The sequence below is a fragment of the Phaenicophaeus curvirostris genome, chromosome W (genome assembly GCF_032191515.1).
Source record: "Phaenicophaeus curvirostris isolate KB17595 chromosome W, BPBGC_Pcur_1.0, whole genome shotgun sequence".
Lineage (NCBI taxonomy): Eukaryota > Metazoa > Chordata > Aves > Cuculiformes > Cuculidae > Phaenicophaeus > Phaenicophaeus curvirostris.
The window spans coordinates 1623691-1631931 of record NC_091430.1 but is presented as its reverse complement, the minus strand read 5'-3'; positions in this window follow the sequence as shown (position 1 = coordinate 1631931).

Here is an 8241-nt window from a genome sequence, read left to right as displayed (position 1 = left end):
CAAGAATGTTATATTTTGAGAAAAGGCTCTGAGACTTGGGATAAAAGTTACAAGGAGATTGGAGATATATTTTGAATTGGTGCCTTAGATAGGGAAAGAAAGGTAAATTTGATTACCCCAAGCTGTCCTGGAACTGCCCACAGAAAATCACGTGCAACTTGCCAGGGGCAGATATAATAACAACAGCCTTCCCTTTATTATAAAAAGAGCATAAGAATTACAAGAAGGCTGGATTAACACTTCCAGCTGTTCACAGGTTGAAGTGCCAGCCCCTGGGTACAGTGTATGGGCATTGGGAAATGGGCCTTGGACTACCAGATTATCTTTTACTGAAGAAAATACACCTGTAACCTTAGGCCTCCTGGCACTGTGCCCTATTTGGAAGCAAAGACCTATAAATCCTTGGTATTGGGGGAAAAATCAAAAGAGCTAGTGATGAGGATAATTGACAAGGGCTGAGTACATCCACTGAGGTAGGATAGGGATTACAGAGTTTTTATTCCCAGAATGGACTGCACTGGAAAACCAGATTCTAATTGAAAATCTTACCTGGCAAGTGGAGACACCAGCCAGTTCTGTTGCTAAAGGATTCAAATTGGTCTTCCTGGACTTCAGTAAAGCCTTTGACACAGTTTCTCACAGCATTCTGCTTGAGAAACTGTCAGCCTCTGGCCTGGACAGGCGCACACTCTCCTGGGTGGAAAACTGGTTGGATGGCCGGGCCCAGAGAGTGGTGGGAAATGGTGTGAAATCCAGCTGGAGGTCAGTGACAAGTGGAGTTCCCCAGGGCTCAGTGCTGGGTCCAGCCCTGTTCAATGTCTTTATCAATGACTTGGATGAAGGCATCGAGTGCACCCTTAGCAAGTTTGCGGATGACACTAAGCTGGGTGGAAGTGTCAGTCTGCTGGAGGGCAGGGAGGCTCCAAAGGGATCTGAACAGGCTGGATCCATGGGCTGAGACCAATGGCATGAGGTTTAACAAGGCCAAATGCCGGGTCCTGCACTTGGGGCACAACAACCCTATGCAGTGCTACAGACTAGGAGAAGTCTGTCTAGAAAGCTGCCTGGAGGAGAGGGACCTGGGGGTGTTGGTTGACAGTGACTGAACATGAGCCAGCAGTGTGCCCAGGTGGCCAAGAAGGCCAATGGCATCTTGGCTTGGATCAGACACGGCGTGACCAGCAGGCCAAGGGAGGTTATCCTCCCTCTGTATTCGGCACTGGTGAGACCGCTCCTTGAATCCTGTGTTCACTTCTGGGCCCCTCACCACAAGAAGGATGTTGAGGCTCTGGAACGAGTCCAGAGAAGAGCAACAAAGCTGGTGAGGGGGCTGGAGATCAGGTCTTATGAGGAACGGCTGAGAGAGCTGGGGTTGTTTAGCCTGGAGAAGAGGAGGCTGAGGGGAGACCTCATTGCTCTCTACAACTACCTGAAAGGAGGTTGTAGAGAGGAGAGTGCTGGCCTCTTCTCCCAAGTGACAGGGGACAGGACAAGAGGGAATGGCCTCAAGCTCCGCCAGGGGAGATTTAGGCTGGACATTAGGAAAAAATTCTTCACAGAAAGGGTCATTGGGCATTGGAACAGGCTACCCAGGGAGATGGTTGAGTCACCTTCCCTGGAGGTGTTTAAGGCACGGGTGGACGATGTGCTGAGGGGCATGGTTTAGTGTTTGATAGGAATGGTTGGACTCGATGATCCGGTGGGTCTCTTCCAACCTGGTTATTCTATGATTCTATGAAATTGATCAGTCAGCAGGTACAGGCCAATACAAAGGCAGTATTACAACACCGCCTGGTTTTAGATTTATTATTGGCCAAAGAGCATGGAGTTTGTGGATATCTGAAATAGGACATGGATCATTGTTGCATCCATATCCCAAATGTAACGGAAGATTTAAATAAGCAGATAGAACAAATGCAGGCTGTTGCCTGACAAACTCGGGATATTAGAGAGGATGCAGAAAACAAATGGCTGAATAAATTTTTGAACTGTGTAGGTGGAATGCCGCTGACTGGATGCCTTCCTTGTCACAAACCTCAGTGTTAATCACTGTCATAATAGGGATAGTCTTCTCAGTATTAAGTTGTGTAAAATGCATAGTTTTGAAAAGGGATCACATTTCTAAAACAGATGTAGTAATCTATGTTGGTGTTATTCTGCCTTGCTTACTGTCCTGTGGGAAGAAAGGTGGTGTGCACCTTGAGTTGAGAATCAAAGGTCCAAAAAGAAAAGGAGATATTTATTTGATACAATATGTGGAATATTTCAAAGTGGAAAATTTTGATTTAAACTAAAGTACAGTTAAGTTTTATCTAAGCAGTTGTGGTTTGAAAGTGATAAATGGCAATTGTTTAAGCTTGTATACTGATCAATAGCAATTGTCTAAGCTTGTATATCTTATAGTGGTATGTGCCTTGAGAAATATTTTTCTAAAGGCAGACCCATTGTGCAAGGAACAGGCATCCCGCAAGATGAGATAAGGAAGCCTGGAATCCACACTGCTGCAGCCAGCAGAAAAGGACCGCAAAGTTTGGGCTGCACCCCCCTTAAGGTCAAAAGTTTAACAGCGAGGAAGACTTCGAGCCTTCATCTTTGGGCCCCAGGAGGGGTCCTCATGACCACTCAAAGGACCGACTGCATGTGCGAACGAGGCGTGGAGATATGTTAATGATTTCTCGAAAAATAATGAATATGTAATACATTTTCAGCAGATGAAATGAATATGCATAGATCTGTAACATAAAAGACATGCAGTTTACTTGCTTGGGGTGCGTGGTATTGGAGGATCAATCCCACATGCACCTAGCACTGCAAATAAAGGGAATACCTCCTTCATAACAACTATCCAGTTGTTATTGACTTATTATCTCAGAATCCTTGCCCAGCCGCACCTAGCCTCCCACTTTGGTGAAGAGTGTTAGAAATCAAGGGGGCTTGGAAACTCTGTCCTTTGAATCAAAAGTTAGACAGAATGGCCCTCTGAGAGCATGTTTTCTTTCTCTGATAGCATGTTTTCCTTAAAATGGTGCTTTTCAGACACTGTCCTTTCTTTGAAAATGATAACATTTTGGGTGAGGAACGATTTGTGCTAAACAGATATCTCTTCTTCTGTAATCACCTCTGTTTGGAATCCTAACTAATCTCAAAGCCAACAAGAGCTGAAGCCAGTTCCAAATTAGCAAGACTTTTGATTGTTGCAAAGTTTCATAACATTAAAATTAGACCTTAGAAACTAATAGAATATGCATAAGATTTCAGGGAAAATGTATACATATGCATGTAAGTGGGAAATATATTCTGTAACCAGCTTTTGTCTCATTGCACACGATTGATGGAGATCACTCCCACATGGTAAAAGAGTGGTAGTAAATGAGTTAACTCCAGCTGGAGGCTGGTCACAAGTGATGTCCCCAGGGCTCAGTGCTGGGTCCAGCCCTGTTCAATGTATTTATCAATGACCTGGATGAGGGGATCAAATGCACCCTAAGTAAGTTTGCGGATGACACTAAGCTGGGAGGAAGTGTCAGTCTGCTGGAGGGTAGGGAAGCTCTCCAAAGGGTTGGCTTTGAAGAAACAACAGCCTGGACCACTGATATGAGGTTTAACAAGGCCAAATGCCGGGTCCTGCACTTGGGGCACAACAACCCTATGCAGTGCTACAGACTAGGAGAAGCCTGGCTGGAAAGCTGCCTGGAGGAGAGGGACCTGGGGGTGTTGATTGACAGCCGACTGAACATGAGCCAGCAGTGGCTCAGGTGGCCAAGAAGGCCAATGGCATCTTGGCTTGGATCAGAAATAGCGTGGCCAGCAGGTCCAGGGAGGTTATTCTCCCTTTGTACTCGGCACTGGTGAGACCGCTCCTCGAATCCTGTGTTCATTTCTGGGCCCCTTGCTACAAGAAGGATGTTGAGGCTCTGGAACGAGTCCAGAGAAGAGCAACCAAGCTGGTGAAGGGGCTGGAGAACAGGTCTTATGAGGAACGGCTGAGAGAGCTGGGGTTGTTTAGCCTGGAGAAGAGGAGGCTAAGGGGAGACCTCATTGCTCTCTACAATTACCTGAAAGGAGGTTGTGGAGAGGAGGGTGCTGGCCTCTTCTCCCAAGTGACAGGGGACAGGACAAGGGGAAATGGCCTCAAGCTCCGCCAGGGGAGGTTTAGGCTGGACATTAGGAAAAAATTTTTCACAGAAAGGGTCATTGGTCAGTGGAACAGGCTTCCCAGGGAGGTGGTTGAGTCCTCCTCCCTCGAGGTATTGTTATAAATGACTACACTGCTAGGCCAATTCAGCAGCAAAGTATTTTATTATCCGGGGATGGGGAGCTGGGTAATACAGCGCTGAGTGCGCAGGGAGCTCCTGCCCCACCAACACGCACACTAAACCACGCTTGGCACGCCTTGTTATACATTTGTTCTCATGCATATTCATTCAGTTTCATGAATATTACAATCACCTGTGGGAATTAGCGATAGCAACATAGACCTGTTTGATACCTCTTTGACTTGGGAACCTTGAACTGACCTTGGGTTGTAGGAGCAGGAAGCTGGACTCAGGCCAGACATGGAATAGGTACGTGAGCATTGGAAAGATACAAATCAGGATGGAAATAGCACTTGGAGGCTGCGTGTGGGCCAACCAATCAAATGTTGGTTGCTAGTGCTTGCAAGCGCGTGGACAATAGGCTTGGACCAATCAGGTTGCTATGGGAAGCGCATGGACAGATGAGCAAAGATATATAAACCTGTAAATTGCAACAATAAACATCTCTGCTTTTACATCTATCTGGTGTCCATCTCGTCAGTCATTCCCGCAATCATCTTCAAGAATGTTCCTTCATGCATATTCATTTAGTTTCATGAATATTACAATCAACTTTGAGAATGTTCCTTCCCCTTAGTGCACCCGGCCCCTCCCGGCCCACCCAGGGACTCTCAAGAGCTCCTCCCCGAGGCTCCATGAACGCAGACCCCCCCCATCCCCACACACCAGTCTGCACAATCCAATACAGCTAAACCCTGCACCAATGATAAACCGCTAATTTTGTCAAACACTTAAACTTGAAGATAAACATTCACAACTTCACAATTGCCGCCATTTCCTGTCACGCTGACATGAATCTCTTTAATATCCATTCTCACAATCCCTCCCCTTCTTTTGTAATAAATTGATTCGTGTCTTTCAGAATTGGAGAGAATTAATTTTGTATTCTCATCTTCTTTGCTCTTCTTTAAAACTTTAATTTGGATCGTTTTGCCCTGTTTTTCAGGATTATCAGTTGAAATGACGGAAAAGGTGGCTCTTTCAATTATTTGTTTCACTAAATTACTTATTAACGGGATACAACATGGGAGCAATAGAAGGATGGACATCAATACAGTTATTCCTAGGATGATTCCTTTTAACCCTCCAAAATTCCACCAATTGTCTTTCCACCATTTATCAATGTTAATTCTGTTCCAGGTTTGGACGGGCACATAAGCTATTTTTTTTCATGTCATCTACCAATTGTTCAATGGCTTTTCCTTCCTCATCAATCTGTAAACAACAGTTAGTGAGACTGAATTTTCCACAGACTCCTCCTTCTTGTGCTAGGAGGTAGTCTAAAGCTAATCTAATTTGATATACTGCTGTTCTTATTTTTGTATTTTGTTTGGCCAGTAGGGTGAGGGCATTCCCTGTTTTATTGGTAATAATTTCTAGTACAGCCTGTAATCTAATCATTCGGTTCAGCATGTATATAGGTGTTCGATATCCCCATGACCCATCCTCGACCCAAGTAGCTGTATCATAGTATGCAATGATTCTTTCAGGTGGCCATTCATTATCCTTCCAATTTCCTATTGCTAATTCTCATTTTTCACGATTTATGTAAACTTGTACACCCAACTTTTCTCCTTTGTTTAAGGGTAACAGGAAAAAACTAGGTCTTATGGTTCCTAACATACATGTGCTGGTCCAATTAGGTGGAAGTATGGAATAGCATACTTTCCACATATCCAATACTGCCCCCAGGGAGCTTCCCATTTTTCATTTGAGCCCTTTCCCAAAGTCCAATCCTTTCCTTCTTTAGCTAAAGTTTGTGGTGTTCCCCAAACTGTCCAATTTGATTGAGTATCATTCCATACATATACTCCTTCACACACCAAATCTCCTACTGGTCTTTTTCCTGTCGGCTTTTGCCAACACGTCTAACCGATGATACTGGTTTGGAGGGCCCACTGCTTAGCCCTCCCTGGGTCAGTATTGTTCCATATGCTAGGATCCGAGAGATTTGACTCAAGATTCCCAAGGCCATCGCTCCCCCATATTGGTTCCTCCACGCATTTAACAATTGGTGACATTTAAAGATTTAGCTGTGTTTTCTGCAAGATTTGTAAAGAAGTTCTGGGCAACTGAGGGAATTTCATATTTGACTTCTGCGGCCATTTCCTGATAAAATGAATGAAATACTAGTTCGTTTTGCTCTTGATCTCTACGTTCTTCTTTAACTATAATGTTAATTATAGTTCCAGGATCCTTTCCCCTACCTTCAATCTGTATACCATAGATTGTTTCCTTTCTACCCATTAGAACTTCTGGGTTATATATAGTAAAATTTACAGGAGTACAAAAAGTAGCTGTGCAATTTGAGAGACTTATGGCCTGCGTCAATTGTGCCTTCAGTTTCCCAGAGTTCTGATCAAGGGATGTTTCTCTAGGATTTTTATCCCAAGTAGCCCATACAACACAATCCCAGCCAGGACAATAACTCCAATCTTCAGCATTAGAACATGGGCCATGAGGGTCACACATGTACTTATTACTTTTTATATAAGAATGCCTCCAGCTCAGGTCTCCAGAGTATCCCTGTATCCAGGCATTTTGGTCTATGGCTTTGCATAAATTGAATATTATTGATATAGGGCTTTTGATATTGATATTTTTTGTCTTTTCTATTAAAATCCCTTTTCTTCCCCTAATTTCCAAGTGCCATTTGTTGGGATTCATCCAGGGGTCATAACAGAGAATTGATCCACTAATATTACACTGGTGATAAATAGTCAAATTCAATTTACAACTTTCAATTTTGGTGCCTGTACAAATATAAAGGGTATGGTATACCAATGTCTGGGTAATTACATTTCCTTGTCTTGTTTCCTTTATACAAGAGGTGCATTTTGATTCCTCTCCGGATATAGCGACTAGTAGGAGCATGACTAAGGTAATTTCTCTTAAGTGAGGTCCAGTATGGGATCCGTTTCCATATCCAAGTGTTTAGCGGAATCAAACTCTATAACTCTGTTAAGGGTTATAAAGCAGGTATGCGTTTATTCGCCGGCAGGTGCGAGGGGTTAATCCTCCTAACTCGCACACCGTATGGTCTAACAAGCAGATAGTTATAGTGCAAAGACATGCCCATTCATAAGCGCCTATTACATATTCATGACCTTTCCCCACTTCTTATTATAATTAGATTCGAGAAGCTTCTCCCATACTCGCGCAGGCGCGGTGTCGTGGTCTGGGGCTCAGGGCTGAAGTAGCCTTCATCTTCCTCATGAATTGTCCCTGAACCCAATCTGTGCGCAGGCGCATTCTCATCCTGGTCGAGCTCCAAGACTGCAGAGACAGGTGCAGTCAGCTTTCTGCTGTTGTGCACATTTCAGCTTTCCCTTACCAGTGAATGTCTGTGTATGAGCTCCTCCCTTATCAACATCCAGGGTCTTCAAGGCCTTTACTAGCAGACAGTGCGTATTTCAGTGAGCTAAGCCTTCTAAGTTTTTCTAGCTTTTCCCCTATATCATATACCCACACATCAATTCCCCCCTGTCTTTTAAAATCAGGCAAATTCATTTGCCTCACACATGATCTACTTTTTGAAGGGGAACTGGATAGTATTTTGCTTGAAAAATACCTTTTAATGCATTCTCATGAGCACTAGACATAGAAGTCAACATTGTTAGTCGTTGTAGCATTCTCCAATTCCAAACAAACAACACAGTAGAGAAAACAAAGCTAACTAAAACTAACATCAACAGGACAATAATATATATGAGTACGGTCTTGTGATTAGTGTCCACATGGATCTCAACGTGACAGATGGGTCACTGGAACTCCAAAACAGTGTATCATCTCTTGTATTAATGTTCTGGTTACCTCTCGAGCCTTGGCTGTTCTGGTAGGCAATGCCTCTGGCCAACCTGGAAAGGTATCGGTTAGTACTTATGAATATCAATACCCTCCTTTTCTTGGAAGTTCTAAAATAATC